Here is a 20,464-nt window from a genome sequence, read left to right as displayed (position 1 = left end):
GATTTGAATGTATACCATATCCATGACAACAGGTTTTTACCTTAGTCCATAATATCACCTTCCTAATAATTTACAGTGCTCCTGGAAAAGTCTAATACTATAAAACTTATGGTTAATAGACAGGTTTGATTCCTTTGACAAAATTCAGGTAGGCTGAGGTTTCCGTGTATTTGGATGCTAAAGGAAACTGACAAAAGTTGCTCCTTCTGTGCCTGATCATTCAGTGAGGGTACAAAACGCAGATAATTTAAATAGAGTGCTTCCAATTGATTTTATTAACCCACATTAAAGAGCACGGAAGTTACTCTGATGTATACCTTTTAAGCCCTGAGGAGGTGCTAGCATTTAGGTTTCACGACGCCCCGACAGCTCCCCTCCCGAGCCAGCGGACACCCCGTGCCCCCACGCGCCACCCCGCGCCCCCAGCGATGTCGCCATGCCGGATCAGAGCACTGCTCGACAGAAAGAGGCTTCTAGTCTCGCATCAGCTTTCCTGACCTTCGGAGAAGATCACTGGAGAAGGCATTACTACTTGGGGTAAGAAATTGCTGCATTGGGTCAGCCAAGATCACTTCTAGCTCTACAATCTCAAAAGCTCTTTCTCGCGCCACACCCACACCCCCACACCCCCACACACCCCTTTTGGGGAAGGACGGGGTGACCATCATGTTATCGTCAAAGAAGCACCAGGCAAAAAATCTAAGTAACATTAGCACTGAGATACTATTATTACCTGCCAGGAACTGTGTTGGGCACTGGGCACAACACTAGGATTTTCACAAAACTTACCCTACGGCCCTGGATGAAACCGCAGGCCGCAGCCCCACCTCATGTCTGGGCCTATAGAGGGCTCCTTAGAGGGGCGGGTCGAGGATGCTGAATTAAGTGGCACTGGTGTGCTTCTGGAAGATGACTATTTTGCAAACAGAACAGTTGTTTCTCCCTAAAAAATAGGAATCCATCGAAAGGCATAATTATCCCTAGTTATTTATTAATTTTATCAAGCAGATATGTCTTGAGAGCACAAATGTATCGAATACATATCGAGGCTATATGTATCGAGTATAAACCTAGATCTTAATCTATAAATCAGCCTATATTTGCAAAGACACGATCAATGAGTTTTTTTTCCTGCAGCTTCCCTATATGGGAGCAAGTGTCACTGGTGAAATCTCTTGTTGTATCCTTCTTTCTGTACTGTCTTAATGTGGTATCTTTTTTTCCTTCCCCCATGGGCAGGCACCAGGAATCGAACCCAGGTCTCCAGCATGGCAGGCGAGAACTCTGCCTGCTGAGCCACCGTGGCCCACCCTATCTTTTTTAAAAAATAGATTCTTTTATCGTAAAATATTAACTCAGTATCTTTGTGCCAATTCTTGCCCTGGAGAAGGATAATGACACCCCCAAAACGGCATTTTTTCTTTCGAAACAGCCCACCAGGAATACAGGATACTATAGGCCTACATGTCTTAAAAAGTTCTGGAGAAACTTATGAAGTGGTATACTCAGAAGTGCTGTCAGGGACCCAAGGGTGATGTGGTTCCAACATTGGTCACCACAGTGATTTCCAGGATGACTGGGTGGGGGTGGGGGGGTAGGACATCTTTAAGTCCAGGGGACATTTTTTGTCCAGGGGACAAGTAGCCCCATTCCACATAGAACTGCCACTCTTATGATTCATTTGCAGAAGTACCTTAGGATGTAGTGTAGATTTTCACCTGCTAACTCCATGTGAGATCGCCCTTCCGTTACATACTTATATAGTGTCCTTAGAAAAGGGCAACAAGGGTTCATGATGCCTTACTTAGGTTAACATACCCCAGTACAATCACACAAAACCAAAGAATTGTTGACTTAAGGGAAATAATATTATTTGGGGTATTGGAGACTTCTGGGAAAGAACACTGTGCTTTAATTTAGCTTTTATCCAGCACCAAAGTGGTTGATATGTGGAGTGATACAGTCAAAGCCTTCCTTTGCATTTTCTTTGTTTTGGGCCATTCCTTCATGTATTCAGGGCCGCCATTTTCTTTTTTAGTGCCCACAATTTGCCGGGCACTTCAGAGAAATTGGCTAAAGAGTAGGCGCCGCCACCCCACTCTGCAGAGGGGCACCGAGGCTCCGGGGGCGAGTTGCCCAGGCCGCCCGGTGGGCCTGTGACAGAGACCGGGGTAGGGCCTGGGTTTCTCTGGTTCTTACTTTGCTCAGCAACAGGTTGCTGCTACATCCGCAAGGAACTGGGGATTTTTGAGGTATGAAGGTAAAGAAAATGTAGACTCCGAAGGTTCTGGCAGTGCTTCAACAACTTCCAAACTTTAATAAGAAAGCCTAACAGCTAAACATTGGTCACAGGGCCTTTCCTCAGGAGCCACGCTGGTTAAAGCCCACCCCTCCGGGAGTGACATCTGGAGCATATTGGCAAGTGGGGGTGGGGGAGGTTAAGCGAGAGAGGAAATGAGGAGAAAAACCTACAATTGGATCACTTCCACAAGTTCCCTCATCAATATCTCCCCAAGCGCTACTTTTTTTTTTTTTTTAAAGGACTAAGTTGTCATCTGCCCTCTCGGCTCAGAGGACAATGGTTGATGACCGCCCACTCGGCGAGTTCACAGGAGAAAGTAATCAGTTATAATTAATGTTTACTAGAATCAGTGTAAATATTTAAAAGCACGCTACAATTCCAAGCACATGTGATTTCCATTTCGTTTTATGAAACACTAAAAATCCCCTGGCCACCGCATTAGTTCTAACACGGTCTCAGCCCTGACCTGTATAATTCGCCCTGACGTAACCTGGAACAGGTGCTCAGGATGGAAGCAGCCCACCCCCCAACTTGGGGACAAAACTTCAAGTTTCCAAACCTCTCCAATGTGTAACGTGACCGCTTTCTAAGATGGGGGACAGTTTATGAATCTTACAAGAGGGCTTAAAGAATCACCCCAGGCAAAGTCTACCCAAAGCACACAGGACCAAGTGGACACCGGGGACACCAGAACATTACAAAAGAAGGGACGCTCCTTAGCAGGTGGTACTGCAGAAAAAAACGTGCATGCATTGAAGCAGAATTAAGAGGAATGCAGCAATAAACTTCAAGGCCTGAAGCCCTCCGGAGAGCTGAAGTCATGAATGGGCCACACTAATATTTCTACATGTGAATGGCTGAGGTTATGCTGCTCATTAATCCTAAACTCGAAGGCAATAAAGAAAAGGGTCCATTTTTAAAAATAGTATTTCCTTGACACTAATGTAGTACGCATTCATTTATAACATTGGCAAAAAAGCAAGCTGCCCAGAGAAGAATCTAACCACTGAGAAACAGCATTCGACAGATTGTTCTGTTTCATCTTTTTTTCCTCTGCGTTTTATCCACCAAAATGGGATCATACTTTACATTTTGTTTTGAGAGCTGTTTTTTTTTAATATAATGTATTGGGTTATTTTTCATGTTCAAATACTCTTCTGATTTCTGAAGATTAATCTTAAGTACCTTTTAGTACAACTGAAGTATTACTGCCTCTTGCCAAGTCAAATAGACCATGCAAGTTGAAGCTGTAATAAATATTAAAATGTGAGCAATTTCTTTTCTTTCTCTCTAACTGGGGCAACATTGGCCCCAAGGGAGTGAAAATTCCTTCTTAGAGGGTGAAAAGTCTTAGTCTTTTTAAATACAAAGCACACAGATACACATAAATAGCTATGCAGTGTATCTGTGGTATTAAATTTCATGACAGGGTTTAAAAGGAAAAAAGTCTGAAAAGGCTCCTTAGGGACAGAGGGGGATAATGAAACATAGGTTGTGAAGCTGTGCTACAGCAGCAGACAAGGAAAAAGTGGCCTTTACATCAAGAAAATTCAAGAAATGAGTTTTTTCCCCATTTGAACTTCCTGCCTTGAATGAATTCTAGCCCATTTCGGAGTTGGTAAACTGAGGTCCCCAAGCAGATCTTTAGGGAGTTCCTTTTTGCGATATACCCATGGTCAGAAGATGTTATATCTGCCAAGTTCTTACTACAGACTCACTGGGGTCTGGGTCAGGAGGCAAATGTCGGGTGAGAGGATGTTCTGGGGGTCATCTCTGAAAGGGTGAGGTGGGCCTACACACAAATGTGTGCTGCTTCTTGCCCTGTGCTGCCCTCTTGTGCCGTCTGGGCCTCTGGCATGCCTCTTCCTAATGACCTTAAGTTGCCCCAGACTGATGCACCAGCTCTCCTCTCCCGCTGGCCAACACCCAGGAGGCAGGCAGGGAGAGGAGAGAATGCCCCCGAATGCCGACTTCTCTGCAGGAAGAAGCACATGTCAGAGGATGGTGAAGAGCTGTAGAGTTCTCTCCCGCCCTTTAACCCTGCTGGCGGAGAGTGGGCCAACTGACCACAAAGCTGCTGTCATCAGAGGTCACAGGGCTCAGAGGAGCAAGACAGCAGCTGAAAATCTCCCTTGCCTTCTGCGGTAGGCAGCATTTCTAAGATGGCAACCCAAAGATGAGCACCCTAGGCCCCAGAACCCGTGACTGTGCTGCGATATCACTGCCCCGACTGTGTGATGTTATATGGCACGGTTGTCCTTAGGCTAGGAGAACATCCAGCTAAGCCTCACCCAATCATGCAGCCCTTAAAAGCTGAGAGCTTCTTCCAGCTGATGACAGGAGAGGACATCAATCTATTTTTTTGCATGAGAAGGATTCAGTGTGCCATTGCAGCTTTGAGAACGGAATGCAGATAGCCCCCAGGAGGAGAACTGGGCCCCAGCTGACAGCCATCAAGGAAACAAGGCCCCTGTCCTACAACCACAGGAAAATGAATTCTCCAACAACTGCTATGGGCTTCGAAGAAGTTCTTTCCCAGAGCCCCCAGGATAAAAGCCTATGTTGGCCAACACCTCCATTTTGGAACTTTTGAGACCCTAAGCAGAGAACCCATTCGAGCCACCTGGACTTCTGACCTACAGAACTGTGAGCTAGTAACCCACCAAATTTGTGCTAATTTGTTACATGGCGCCGGAAAACAACCCCTTTCCCTTCTCTGCTTTACAACCAGGTCAATGGGTGGCATCTCCACCACATTTGCCTCAGGTCATGGACCCTGGTCAGTGACAATCCGTTTAAATGAGTTTTCCAATCTTGGGCCTGTTAGTGACCTTCTCAACCCTGCCAGACAAATCCTCTGGCAAATTGTCCCCCTGAGCATTTTAATCACCTTCCCCTTAAGAACCAACTTGCCCCAAAGCCTGCCACCTTCACTCCTTCCACCACCTGCTTTACTTACCATCTTCTCCAACTCATGTGTCCATTCAGTACGCTGTACTTGGATGAGCTTTCACCTGCTTACAAGTTTTCTTTCTACATCCAGAACATTCAGTCTGCCCACTCCCAAAACACCCCCATTTTCCTATAATGCACTGCTCAGAGGATTGCATAAGAAGATAACTGGAAGTCTGAATGCTCTATAATGCCTTAATTTCCCTAAATTTCCTGTAGGGAAGATAGAAGCAGTGATATTTAGAAAGAGAAGGAAGGGGGTTAGGCAACAGGCACCACTGACTTTGCAGCTTTCCTTTTATCTTTCCACCTTTGGAACCTGCTTCAAAGCTTTTTTTTTTTTTTTTTTTAGAAAAATCTTTCCAGGCCTCACCTTCCTTCTTTGTAAAAGGATAATAGATGGGGCTGTAATGAGGACTAAAGACGCTACTCAGTTAGAGGCCCATTGAACAGGGTCATGCATATGCAAACACTTATGCAAATCACAGTGGGAAGGATTCCTGTAATCATTCTCATCCAATTCTATCACCTTTTCAGAGGAGGCAGCTTTGTCAATAATCTCTTTATGGCTGCTATTATCATAAGAACAAAGGCATAATTAACCTCCTTTGGAGGGAGACTGCAGGCTGGACACTCATTTTAAGATAGGAAAACTCTCATTTGGCATTAGCATAGAGTATCCATCGCTCCGAGCAAGAATAAGGAAAAGCGAATGTTAGGACTAGGAAGGAAGTTCGTGGCTGGTAGGTTTGTTAGGGCACTCCTGCGGGTTTGTCTCCAGGTCCCAGGAGACACCGGCCTCTGGAAGCAGGCTGGGCAGAGCGCTTCGCCCGCAGCAGGTACTTCACTCATCCCGGCACCCATAAGTCAGCGAAGCCTTAGCTGCAAACCGCAGTGAGCTCGACATTCGACATTTTTCTGAATTTTCTTCAGTTACGCTCCTAGTGAATATTTGTCATTTCAATTTTTCTCCAAATTAATAGTCCTGAACACTTCAATGACAGAACAAAAGGGAACAAGGCCAGGAGGAGGAGAATGGCCCAGACCCCACAAGTCTTCATGTTCTTCTACTTCTGACTTTTGCTCAGATCTGAAAATAAACCCCAAAGTGTAATATAAAATGGCTAACAAACTGCAAACCGTTTCCTTCCACTTGCATTTCTGGCTCATTACACAGGAAGCACTTGCAGCTTCCTAGTGGCTGAGTCACGTGCGAGCCACAAACTCGTCACACAAACTCCTCCCTTCGTGGACGCGGCCAGCGGGCTTCTTACTTCCAGATTTAACAAGCTGGCTGAAGGGATTTTCCCCTTCTGCAGATTATTTATTATTAAAATACCAACGGCGCTACACAAATTGAAGATCATCTTTCTGGAAGTGTATCAAATGCAGATAAAGTATAAAGAAGCATTGTTGATAGCTTTTTGTAAAACATGGTCTTAATTAATAACATCGCTGTTAATTTTTAGCAGCCAGGGGCAATGAAAATGAAAAATTCCTAAGACTTAGAAATTCAGTCTTGGCAGACTTCTTAATGGACCCAGTTCAAGATATTCATAGCCTCCCTGACTTAAAAATAAAAATCTCAAAACGGCACAAGGTAGCATTATTCTATTCTCAATAGTCTTTAGAATAAAGATCCTATTAGCTGATTTTCCATAATTTACTAAGTTCTTGCAGTTTGCTCTCTCCATAGCTCTATCTTTAAATATAATGCAGCATTGTTGCATAAAGTTGTCCAGAAGTTTAGGGAGCCTGATACGCTCCACAACAACCTACCCAGATCAGCAGAGACCACCTTTCTCACCCATCAGCCTGCAGCAGGGAGCTGCAAACTACGGCCTGCTGGCCTAATCCAGCCCTCTGCCTGTTTTTGTGTGGCCCACAAGCTCAAAACGGTTTTGATGTGTTTAAGTGATTGGGGGGTAAAAAATCAAAAGGATAATATTTTGTGACACATGAAAATGAATCGGAATTCACATTTCAGCATTCATAAATTAAGCTTTATTGGAACACAGCCACGTCCGCTTGTTTAAGGTCATGTATGGCTGTTTTCGCGCTAAGCTGGCAGCACTGATTAATTGCAATAGAGCCCAAAATATTGACTGTCCGGCCCTTTACAGGCAAAGTTTGCTGACCCCCAGCCTAGATTCCTGCGGTATGAGAATGGTACAAACAGCTTGAAATTGTGTGCCCTAATGGTGCGGGACTTCCCATAGAGCCTGGAATTCTCACGGCCTTGCTCTGAACACTGCCCTTGTTACACACTTACACTTACACACACACACATACTTTTTCCAATTTGAGCGGAGGGGGTAGGAAGGGAGTAACTAATAGCTGAGTCCACTTTTCATGCCCTATGGTTGCGGGAATATTCTGCTTGTTCCCAGTAATGGAATAGGGATGTTTTATCTGGACTAAAATCTATGGAACAATTAGCAAGTGGTTCCTGACCTTTTAACCACCAAAAACTTTTTTTGGGGGGGCTGGGCACTTATCAATTTTTTAAACATTTTTTCTGAGCTATAACTCACATATCATAAATTTACCCATTTAATGTGAAAAAGTCAGTGTTGTTTTTTTTTTTTTTTAGTATAGTCACAGAGTTGTGCAACCATCACCACAATCTAATTCTAGAACATTTTCATCTCCTCCCAGTAAGATCCCTCATACCCATTTACAGTTAATTCCCACCCCTGGCAACCACTAATCTACTTTCTGTCCCTGCCTTTGCCTATGCTGGGCATTTCCTATAAATGGAGTAGTATACGATATGTGTCCTTTGTAACTGGCACCACTCACTTAGCATAATGCTTTAAAAAAATCTCTTCATTTGTAACCACCTGAATCTCCAGGTTTAGAAAGATGTGATGAAAATAATCATTTAAAAAGTAAAGCCTGGGCGGGCCACGGTGGCTCAGCAGGCAGAGTTCCTGCCTGACATGCCAGAGACCGGCGTCCGATTCCCGGTGCCTGCCCATGCAAAAAAAAAAAAAAAAAAAAAAAAGTAAAGCCTGTACAATTTCCTTTGGTTTTTTCAAAATGCTGAGGCTAGCCCATGGACTTTTCTTACACTCCACAGGGATGATTCTGAGACTGGCAGGGCCTCTCCAGGCATCATGGATTTACCCAACAAATATTTATAGAGCGCCTGGTGCGTGCCAAGTTTGCACTCAATGGGGACTAAAACATGCCCCTGCATTTCAGATCTAAGCTCTTAACAGCCGTACTTTTCATTAGATGCTAGCTTGATCTGTCAGCCCTAAATATCTTATTGCCAACACCCTATGTGACTTTTCCAGAGTTTCAAAATAAATGCTTTTACAGTTTTAGGTAAAAACGATGTAATTTTTTCAAATGTTCAAATCATTTAAGTTGCCTTTGTCGTCCCCAAATATCTAAAGAAAGCAACAGATTCCTCATTTCTTTCCTTTTGCTATTTATCTACTCCCCCCGCCCCCCACCCCTGATTTCAGGAGCCCATCTCTGTCTGGTTAATATTTTGACTCCTATAACCCATGCCAACAAGACATTGGAAATACTCAACAAGTATCAGACAAGCAGAGACCGTAAATGCAAACTGTGACCATTAGTGATTCTTTTTCCTTAGTATCCTGGTGCCTGCCATTGTGTTACTGCTGTTTCACTACCAAAGATTCAGAATTTCCATTCCAGCAGTAAGCTAGGCAAAGTCTGTGTGTCTAGACCAAGAGTTTAAAATCATGGTTTTAAGCTCACCGGTATTAGAAACTGACGGTGTCTCTTTCCCCCAATCAGGTGGATCTCTTTCCTGAGCAGATCTCTCAAGTACTGGACACTGGTACTTACTAGCATTGCCCTATCCTAAAGGACAGGATTAAATCAAACACAGCTGGGCATATTTAACCTGGAAGAGTGCCCCCCCCCAAGGTCATGTTAGTTTCATTTTTAAAGGACTGTCAGGGAACAGAGTAACTGCACGTGCTCTCTGCTGCCGAGAGAGCCAAGCGTGGGTATCAGCAGTGGGAAGACAGCCCCAGATTTAATGCAAGAACAAACTTTGTAACTGTGAACAATATCCCACATGGAATGGGCTGCCTGACTACCAACAGGACCATTAGAAAGGGGTTGCTGGTGGCATTATAGGAATTCGGATAGGGACAAGATTCAAAGAGATGCCACTCACTCCCAGTGCCATTGATTGGGTGGCAGAGTGATCATGAGGAACCTATTGTGGGCATCTTTCTACATGATAAAGATGACCCCTCGATGTCAAGGACATGTTTTTAAAGTACATTTATGCGGCAATTTAGGAAATGTGAAGGAAAGCCTTAGATAACTTACATAGGTACATGTTGGAGATTTTTGACCTGTCCAGGAATCTGATGTTACACTCGCTCTCTCTTTTTTCTAAATAGAGATATTTGGGCCAAAGACCAAAAATAGCTCACAGTTCTTTGGGAATTTAAATAGCAGTTATTCTTTCAATGTAGATTCTTAAAACATATCATCTACCCAAACTCCTCTGAACATTAAACAAGAACTACATGAGAAAAACTGAAATTTAAACACAAAACAGAATGTATTTTACAAGAAAATCATGTACTGTAGGAGTAAATCAACATTGACATTAATTATGAAGAATATGATCATTTAAAATCTAGTAGCACTTCATCGCCTTAAGCTAGAACAAACCTGAAGTACTCTTCATTTCTTGAAATTACATTTTCTATTCTCAGTTCAAAGTTAAAAACCTCAAAATTATTGTATGGCTTGAAATGCTTTTAAAAGGCTTTGCTATCAGAAAAAAAAATGAATTGCCTCTGTAATATACATTTTTAGGTCTGACAAGTACATTTTTTTCTTACATTGAAAATTGCTTTCTTATCGTGTTACAACTTGAGTGGCTATGATGAGATTTAGCATAGTACCAGTTCAGAGTATTTGAGAATCCCTACAGCTTCAATTATGAGGTGCCATTACATGGAAGTGATATCTTTTATACCAAAGCAACAAATACGTCACATTTTACAAGTTCACTTTCCATCCATTAATTCACTACTCCATACATCCAGCACACAGGTAAATGCGTTTTGAGCTAGCTGGGCACGGAGGAAAATTCAGACCATCCCACTGTACATGTTTCAAAGACTAATTCAAAGGGTTGTTTAACAGGATTGCCTAGAAAATGAAAGATTTTTTTTTTCTTTACTGCCATTTTATGGACTTGCTAATCTGCCTGTCAGCTCCGGTTGTGGCCTTTTCCGGAGAGAAGTCTCAGCTGCTATTATTAACCTCAGCAAATCAACCCCAATTTGTAAGAAGATATTGTGAACCCAAAAGGTCACCTTAGACATTCCCCGCATATAAAGCAATAAAGGAACGGACCCAGATGAGGACTGTTGGGGACCAAGGTGAGGTTATTAGGTTTGTCCCATGACACACTGGACATTTAAAAAAACAGAGAAAGAGTGACAGGAGATATTGGAAATGAGAGGTGTCCTATTCTGAGTTCTAGCAACTCTTGCTATCCAACTCAAAAAAATAATGCACCTCTTACTCTGATCAAAAGGGATCTGTAGGAAATGGAAGTGTGCATGATATCATTATAGTCTAGATCTTAAATGAAGCTACATGAAAGAAGCATGGAGTCATAGTATTATAACTTCATAGACTTTCTAGAAGAATATTGTATAAATAAAAGTTGTATCGTTTCCCATAATGAAAGAAGATTTTAGCCTATGCAGGTAATTTGTATTCTCACTTTTATACCTAAAAATTCCTCTCTATAATCCTATAAACAAAGGGGGATCACTTTCCTGGTTCATATGGATATAATGTTTCTCTTCCAAAGCCTTCTCTCAACATAATCTACAAATCCCTTTGGGCATTTTTTAAAAATGGAGTAAAGCATTTTCAAAGCATTTTGAAAACTGCTTTTCATGCTATGCAATGAATACATTTACCATTGCACTCTATTATTTCAGAGGTCAATTCGTATTTCAGGGTATTTTTCTTGGTAAATTTTCTTATTAAAACTCATAAATTCTCAAGAGGCTTTGCTGTACTTAAATGTCCCTTCAGTTTAGGCAGGCTGGGATCACAAACCCACGGAAAGAAACAAGAACAGTTCTGCAGACATCTTTGTCTAGAAATAATGAAACCTCGAGGCAACTTGTAAATCTGTATTATTGAGAAAGGAACGCTTCTTTCTGGATTGGCTTAGCAGTCCTGGGGAATTCATACTATAACTTTATTGTCTATTTTACAGGCAGGCCCAAAAGACAGCAGCGACTTAATCATGACTACTGTCAGAATCTTAGGGCCCACTGTGACAAAGCTATTCTGGCATGAATAAAATGAAAATAACAGTGGAATTTAGCTTCTATAACCCCTATATGAATATTTTATTTTTGACATGAGGTTATAATTTAATCTCTTCTCAGTAATTTGTACTTTATATATAAGATACATATTTTATTTCTTATCTAAAACAATAAGAATATACTTAGAGTACTTCAAACAATAACTATTTTTGACCTATTTTAATTCTGAAATAGAGAAAATATATATTAAAATATAACTATGGTAGGGTGTAACAAACGAGTATGATTGCTGAATCATTACATTGATATTTCTTTTAGTCTCCAGTATCTTAGACAGCTAGAAGTGAAAACCTGAAATTGTGGAATTGTAACCCATACCAAACTCTGAAATCTCTTCTATAACTAATCGTTGTGCTGTACGCTGAAATTTATTTGAAAACTATTGTTTTCTTTCTTTGCTTTGTTTATATATTATACAATAAAAAGTTTTTAAAAATATAACCATAATAAAATGTGATACATTATCTTAAATCCTATAATATAATTTAAAGTAGAAAATATGGAATATTTTCCACAATTTCATAAAATCAAATTATTATTTTTACCACAGAAGCACAATTTAAATTAAAAAAATATTATACTATCTCTTGCCTGTTTTGGAGTTCTTTACAACCACCATTAGAGAATTTAAAGAGAAAATCTTACATTAAATCAGAGGAAGAGCTAGGAATTGTGCCAATTTCTCTATAAAGTTCTTTATGCATGTATAGAGACACCTCATTTTGTAGAGTGAATTGATTTTTGGTTAAAATAATGATATCCAATATAAGTGAAAAAAATGTCAATACAAAATTAAACAAAATCATGCTTGTGTGAACAATAAATTTAAATTGTGTGTGTTCAACTTGTATTGTAAAGCAACGAGGAATATAAATTCCTTAAGAGGAAAGAAACAAGAGCTTATTATGTTTCTTGGTTAACCATTAATCTTCGCCATGATGTGTAAAAACACTTGAAAAAATCAGTAGTGATCACAAGTGATCAGGTAAGCACCCAGACCTGCCCTACATGGCAAGGAGATTTTCAATTTCCAGCAACTTAGTGAGCTAACCTGAAGCCTGAGATTCTCCTCTTCTAGGCACACCAGTGGTTCTCAATAGGTAAGGGGACAGGGGCGGTGCAACAGCGGCCTAGAGGCAGAGTTCCCGCCTGCCATGCCGGAGACCCGGGTTCGATTCCCGGAGCCTGCCCATGCCAAAAAGAAAGAAAAAAGGTAAGGGGATAGGTGCATCTTGCCCCCAAGGGGTATTTGGCAAGGTCTGGAGACATTTTTGGTTTTCCTGATTGGGAGAGTGCTGCTACTAGCCCCTGGTGGATAGAGATCAGGGATGTGGCTAAACATCCTACAGGGCACAGGACAGCCCCCTACAGCCACCACTCATCCACACCTGCTAGGATGGCTAAAGAAATAAGAGGGACAAAACCAAATGCTGGCGAGGATAAGGAGAAACTGGATCATTCCTACATTGCTGGGAGGGATGTAAAAGGGAACAGTCACTCTGGAAAACGGTTTGGCAGTTTCTTACAAAAGTAAACATGTACTTTCCTTACGACCCAGCAATCTTACTCTTGGGCATTTATCCCAGAGAAATGGAAACTTAGGGTCACCCAAAAACCTGTACCTAAACGTTCATAACAACTTTGTCAACTGCAAACGTAGAAACAATGCGGACATCCTGCAGCGAGGTGAATAGTGAAAGACACTGGTGCATCCACACCTTAGCATGCGGCTAGGCAGTAACAAGGAATAGACTATTGATACAAGCAACAACTGGGATGAATCTCAAAAAAAAAGAAAAAGAAAAAGACAGGCCCATACTGTACGATTCCATTTATGTATCATTCTTGAAGTGACAAAATTATAGAGATAGAAAACAGATGGTCGCCAGAGGTTAGGGATGGAGAGAGGAGCAGGAGGTACTCCAAAGGGGTAGAACACGGGAGCCTTGTGGTAATGGGGCAGCTCTTTAGGCTGATGGTGGTAGTGGTTATGTGATTGTACACATGAGCTAAACCCGCACGGACACACTCACGGGTGCACAGATAACCAGTGAACTCTGGGTAAGCTCTGTGGATTGAACCAATGTCAACTTCCTGGCTGTGATGTTACACTGTGCTTGTGCAAGATATGACCATTGGGGGAAACTGGGTGAAGGGTAAATGGAACTGCCTTGCACATTTTTTCAGAAATTTCCTGTGAATCTCTAATGATTATTTTTTAAGTCACATGTTTCTAGACCAGCAGAGCCCTGGAAAATAAGAACATCCAAATGGTCCCATTTACAGTTGTAGATTTGGCCAGTTACGTTCTTGGCTCTCGGTGGTGGCAATGCTCAGCATCACGCCTTCTGCAACGTATTATTTTCCATGTCGATCTCCTGTACTTACTATCTGTTTGCATCTTGTTTTTGTTGTTGCTTTACAGATATAAATAATATAAATATGAATGTACATGTAATTTCATTTCTGAGTATAGTCTTTTTTTTAACTTTTTATACATTTATTATTCCCCCGAGGGGGATGCACCGTTCCTGGAAGTACTGCAACACCAGGTCAATGCGTGGAGTGGACGGAGCAAGTTCCTATTCCATCTCCCAACTCCAAAAATCCATTTAATATATTGTTCTCAGATAGGTGATGTATCAGATATTAAACTGATAAGAACAGATACTACACTTGATCTTAGCCAAAAGGCCGAGAAGCGATCGGAGTATAGTCTTAAACACAAGGTGTGTAATATTGCAAAAGAATTTCACCAATGTAAAGAATAAAATAGATAAGGAAGACAGGGTGCAAGGGTGGCTCAGTGGTAGAGTTCTAACCTGCCATACAGGAGACCCAGGTTCGATTCCCAGCCCATGCACTTCCCAAAAGCAAAACAAACAAGCAAAGAAAGAAAAAACAAACAAAAATTCAACAAATGGTGCTGCAATAACAGACATATATGGAAAAAGAATGAAACGTGACCCCCACCATATAGCATACAAAAAAAAAAAAAAAGATGCCTTTTTGACTTTCATGAAAACTAGTGATAACTCCTTAAGTAATTGTGTCCGTGAATGAGATCTGCTGCTGTTTTGGCATATTAAAACCTGTCCTTTAAAGGTATATATTTTTTAGCAATAAATTACAGTTTTCTCTCACTTTATAAGGGCATTTGTACTTATGTATACACACACGTACCCGTGCACACATGCGCACACACATATACATACACACACACACAGATTTGCCTAAGAGATATGTCTAGATCATTACATCCATATAACCTATTATTCCACTGGGTATGTACTTGTAGGCATATATTCATGCTTCTCTGTGTGCGTTCATGCGTATATGTGTGTGTGTGTGTGTATTCATTCAGAAGCTAACAGGTAGAAATGTTCATAAACCCAGACTTTTCTGAAACCTTGAGTTTGTTCCCAGAAAAAGAGAATTAACCTAGCATTTCTTAAATGCTTGATGTAATCGATACACAAAGTGTTTTATATATAATTCATAAATATATATTGCTCTTCATTTAATCATCACACAAACTCTACGAGTTGGGCATCACATTTCCATTTTACACAATGGGAAACATAGAAGTTAAACAATCGACTCAGAGTCACAGAGCCAGGATATGGCAAACAAAGGGCCTAACCCAAGGGTGTTAATGGGTGTCTCAATCTGCTGTCTGTAGTGAATCCCTTTATAAACAATAGTATTATCATAGTCAAAATAATGTGCAAACATCACTGTACTAGACCAGGTTATTTTTTAAAAGAAAGATGCCTTGTTGAAAGAAAATCTTAACCAAAGCTCAATATTTTAGAAGAATAGAAAAGCATAAGAAAAACATCAAACCTCTTCTTGAAATGGTGGGGGATTAGAGGGTGACTGTTGCCTCTTCACCTCTTCCCCCTTTCTGTATTTGCTCAATAACCATCTCCTGCCCCAAGCAACTCCATGGAACTCTCAGGGCTCTGAAGAACAACAGGTGAGAGATACTTCACTGAACTCCTCTCAGGGGACAATTCTCCAAGGATCTCTTTACAATTCTGCTTATGTTACAGGCACAGGCACTGACTGCCTTTGTTTGGAACTCTCTTTTCAAGGACTTTTGTACAGTGAAGAGCCTTGGAAAATAGAGCTATTGTGTCCATACAAAGCAAAGGGCAGACATGCTTAGTATCCATTATAAAAGATGTGGGTTCCCCGAGCTCAGGATTTTTCAACTGTAAGGCAAAACTACACCTGCACAGCACCCCTCTGGGAACAGAGGGCAAGGAGAACCAATATGGACTTGATGCTCATGCTTCTTGTTGTGCCGTGGGTAATAAAGTCCTTTGTCTCTGACCCAAGAGTCTCATATCTTCTGCCAGCATTCACAAACCAGTGGTCAGCTAACTCTTTAGCTTGCAAGTAAGGTGGACTCAGATCCTTCATAATTCTTGACAATCACCACTCTATAACTTATTAATGCACATGTGTGTAGTACTTCTTCTTACCCAGATGCCATTCTAACTTGTTAATCTTCATAAATACCTGATAACAGAGGTACCACTATTATTCCCACTTCACAGAGGAGGTGGCTGCAATTGTTTATTATATCAACTGTTACTGATTAAGTGGCGGGATCATAACCATAAAATGATAAATGCTTGTGTGTCCTCATACACATGAAAACGGTTTTCCTCACAAAAGAATAAACATACACTGAAAACTCAGACCCATGCGACTGTTCTCCTCTAGATGGTCTTGTTCTTCGAGCCCTGGTCTTCAAGGAGTCTGGCCCAAAGCCATCCTGATGGGTAGAGATATTAATATCACTCTTATAAATTACATTCCCTGATATTTACTATCTGAGAGGAAAAATGAAGACAATTTCCTTAAAGACTTCTGCAAAGTCTTGGATATTTCAAGTGGAGCCTCTCACTTCCTTGGAGATTCGTCTCTATTCCGACAACCAAGTACTGACAACAGGCGCACCCTCCCAGGACTGAACCATCAGCAGACAGTTTTTGACACTTTGGAGGCTCCTTTTCTTGTTTTATGAACTTGAGCTCCTTGACACCTGCTGACTAAAGAATGGACAAGACACTGACAAGCCTGCCTAGAGACCTAGACTCTCAATGAGTGAATGAGTATCTGCCTCAAACTCGTCACCACTTCCATTCATATAAACTCCTTAGAATGGTCTTCATTACTAAAGAAACTCACCTTCACATTACTTTCAACACGCTGGGGAGCAGTCAACAAGTTACGCTACTCTAGTGAATGATTATAAAGGTAAATGGGTTAAAAAATAAGTATCAAAAACAATCCCAAGCACTGGGTGTGAACAGACATTGCACAAGAAATGCAGATGGTCTTTAAATATATGAAAAGGTGCTCAGCATCACTTCAAAGAAGAATGCAAAACAAAGATATACAGAGATACCTCCTTTCACAAGTCAGATACCTAATGAGCCACAAGTTGGACCATAAACCCTATGGTGAGGCTTTACGACACAGGCCCTCTCAAACATGCTGCTTAGGCAATTTTAACGTGTTTATCTAAATTAGAAAGTGCATATACCCTTTGACCTAGCAATCCCACTTCTACGGAATTATAATACAGATATACTTGTCCCTGTATAAACTGATACATATAGGAGGGTTTTGGTGCAGCACTGGTTTTATAGTACAAGACTGGACACAACCCCACTGCCCAGTTAGGGAACAGGATAAATAAATTATGGTACATTCCCACAATAGTATGCCAGGTGGTTGTTTTTTAAAACAAAATTAAGAAGCTCAGTATTCTCAGATGTTACGAAAACATCTCAAAGAAATATTAAGTGAAAAAAAAATCAGGGTGCAGCATAGTGTACATGGAAGGCCACTATTTGTATCAGATGAGAGAAGTATATTTGTATCTGCTTATAGCAATCAGCAAAATTGTTTGTAGTATAGCACGAGTAACTTGAAATGGATGTCCCCGTAAGAGATACATAGTGTATTTCACAACTTTTGGCAGCTTAGTAGTGATGATGTTTATATACCAATTAGGAATTCAAGAACTTTTTAAAAGAAGTTTGCCTTCAGGATGGTAGCATTCAAAGTGGCATAAGGATCAGACATGAAACACAATACTGTGACTTGACTGTTTCAAACAATGTTTGAAGCCTACTGGTGTCATACAGGTAGGAACTATGTCTATTCCAATTATTTTCATGCTCCTTCCTCAACTGGTCCAAAGCTAATCAGAGATTTACCTGGTTAAAATTCAGTTTGTTTACTACAACCTCCAGATGGGTTCCTAGGCCAACTAAGTCCTGAAATTCAAAGGCCCAGCCTCTCCAAGATCATCAACTAGTTCCATCTTCCTATCTCACATTGTCGACAGCCCCTTTCAACATGAAAAAGTCAGAATGGGCAGAGCCCAAATACCCCCAAAGATTGGGAGAAGGATAAAGGAGAAGGAAGAGTGGTAACAGAGAAGATGGGATTTAACAAATGAGTACGATTACTGAACCACTATATTGATATTTCTTTTTCGTCTCCAGTGTCTTGGAGCAGCTAGAAGGAAAAACCTAAAATCTTGGAACTGTAGCCCATACTAAACTCTGAAATCTGTTCTATAACAACTTGTTACAATGTACTTCAAAATTTATTGCTTTTTTGTATATACGTTCTATTTCACAATAAAAAATGTTTTTTAAAAAATTCAGTTGGTTTAGTTGTGCTTTGAAGGGAATATGTCTAAGTCTTCACTCTTTCAATGTGTTCTGCATTCAAAGAGAGGATTTGCAGAGGAGCTAACAACAAAGGGATTTTCAATCTTCAAAGCTTTCATTAGAAAACAACAAATGGTAGATCTTTGAAGAGGAACCACACACACACACACACACACACACACACACACACACACACACACACACACACACATCTATATGTGTGTATGCATATGTTCTTGTGGACTTTTGCCTGACTGCAGTTGTTAATAAGGAATGCCAAAGCATGGGCCCCCAAAACCATTTAAGGCCTTTTGGTAGCAAATTATACTTGTAAATTTTATGTAAGTTGATCACTGTGACAACTCTTTGAAGATTAGAATTCATAAATGTAGATTATACATAAATGTATAAAAAGAAGTAAATGGTTCTTTCCTCTAGTGATATGAAGTATTAAATGGTGGTGGTTGAGGGGATATGTTTGAAATCAACTGAGGAAATAATTCATTTTGAAAATTATTCAATAAAAATGTTAAATAGGAAAAATATGTTCAAGCCTGTTTCTGCTGGATTTTTGAATAAGGAAAGCAAAAATATGGGCTGGGAAATATCTTACCAGCCACTGCATCCAGGAGAGAAGGGCTCAGTGTTTTATGTTTTTAATACTTAACTGTATGGCAGTCCTAGGCCCAGCCATCTATCTAATCCATCCCCAGAAGACGTAGGTAGGAAGACTTTAAGTCTAATCTGCAGAAAACTGGATAGTCTCCTGGAGCCCAAACTTCAAGGAGGGTAGCAGCCGGACTAAGGAGAAATGAATGTCTTTGAAGACAGCCACTTAGATTGTTTTGTTATACGTCAAATCCTCTTTCTTTATCATGCAGAAGACTCATTTCAAAAGGAAAATGCTAGTCAACGAGATTAGTTTGGCTTCTTGGAGGTCAGAGCTACATATACAAAACTAATAATATGACACAGAAATAAACAAGAATGTGAAATTGCTCACCCGTGAGGATGATGTAACTCATACTGACATCATTTCCAGGCAGAAGAGCAAATCTAGGTCAAAGCACGCTGGCCTAACATAATAACCATTTTTGCTCCCAGAATTTTACCATGTAGCCAGGGTCCGCAGGCATTACTGTCTTCTGTTATCAATGTTCGGGGCTGTCAAGAAGCATTCATGTCTTATCACTCTTTGTTAGTTAAACCAAAACAATGCAGTTTACATGTGAACTAGTCGAATGTGACAGCTGAAATGTTAGAAGGGGGGAAAATACTCAGGAGGTGTCTCCTCCAGGATGAAGCAATAAATATTCATTATTTACTAGCCTACTATCATGTTTTCATCTACTCAGAAAGTCATACGCCTCTCAATTATTCTGACATTTCTGCCTCTTTCCTTCAAAGCCATCTAAAAAAGGGGCAGCAGCGTCAACATCTCTCAGACATTCACCAGAAACCTTGACCACTGAAAAGAAACTTGACTGAATCACTCATCAAATATCCAATTATTCTCTTCTGCTTTCCCTATCACATGTTGACTAGAAAACCCCACATTTTCTTCTCCCTTCTATTTGTTGTCTCACTTTCCTGTACTATTTCTGCAAAGCACAGTTGATTAATTTGTAGAAAAATGATTCAACTCAGATTTCCAAACTTTTTTCTACATCACATAATCCTCCTAGTTTTTACCCTATTTTCACATTTCCCTAAAATTAGAACAAAGAATATACACAAAGCTGTAAAAAGTTCAAATATAAGCCATCTACCTATCAAGGTATTTAGGACCATATTTTCTCCTAAAGGTGACACTGTCTTCCTGACTCTTGCCTCTTGACAAACCATCAACCCATTCAAAGTGTCTTGGAATTTCTTAGCTCATTAAATTCTAGTAAGTGATACCCATCCCCCCAATCCAAATTATATCTTCCTAGAAGGCATGTGGGAAAGTAGAAAGAGAATTAGATGGAGAGTCCAGTAGACTTGAGTTATAGAAGTAACCTTGCTCATACCTTGCTCCCGAATAGAGGGCAAAGCATTTTTCTGTTGAAATTTCAACCCACAAATGTTAAACCTTTAAGCAGTACTTTCTGTCTCAATTCCTCACGCATCTCCTCTAGGAGATGTAAATAAGTAAATTTCTA

At 40.7% G+C, this 20,464-nt stretch overlaps 1 protein-coding gene and 1 non-coding gene across 3 annotated transcripts in view; both read right to left on the bottom strand.

Moving 5' to 3' along the window:
- The window catches only part of MID1 (midline 1), a 349,759-nt gene that overhangs the window by 139,262 nt on the left and 190,033 nt on the right, over window positions 1-20,464 (bottom strand). The window lies entirely within an intron of this gene.
- Window positions 14,135-14,325, bottom strand: LOC143672393 (U2 spliceosomal RNA). Its single transcript, XR_013169845.1, has one exon. It is a non-coding gene; the product is annotated as a U2 spliceosomal RNA (small nuclear RNA).

Source organism: Tamandua tetradactyla, chromosome X (genome assembly GCF_023851605.1).
Source record: "Tamandua tetradactyla isolate mTamTet1 chromosome X, mTamTet1.pri, whole genome shotgun sequence".
Lineage (NCBI taxonomy): Eukaryota > Metazoa > Chordata > Mammalia > Pilosa > Myrmecophagidae > Tamandua > Tamandua tetradactyla.
This window is presented reverse-complemented; position numbering and strand designations above follow the sequence as displayed.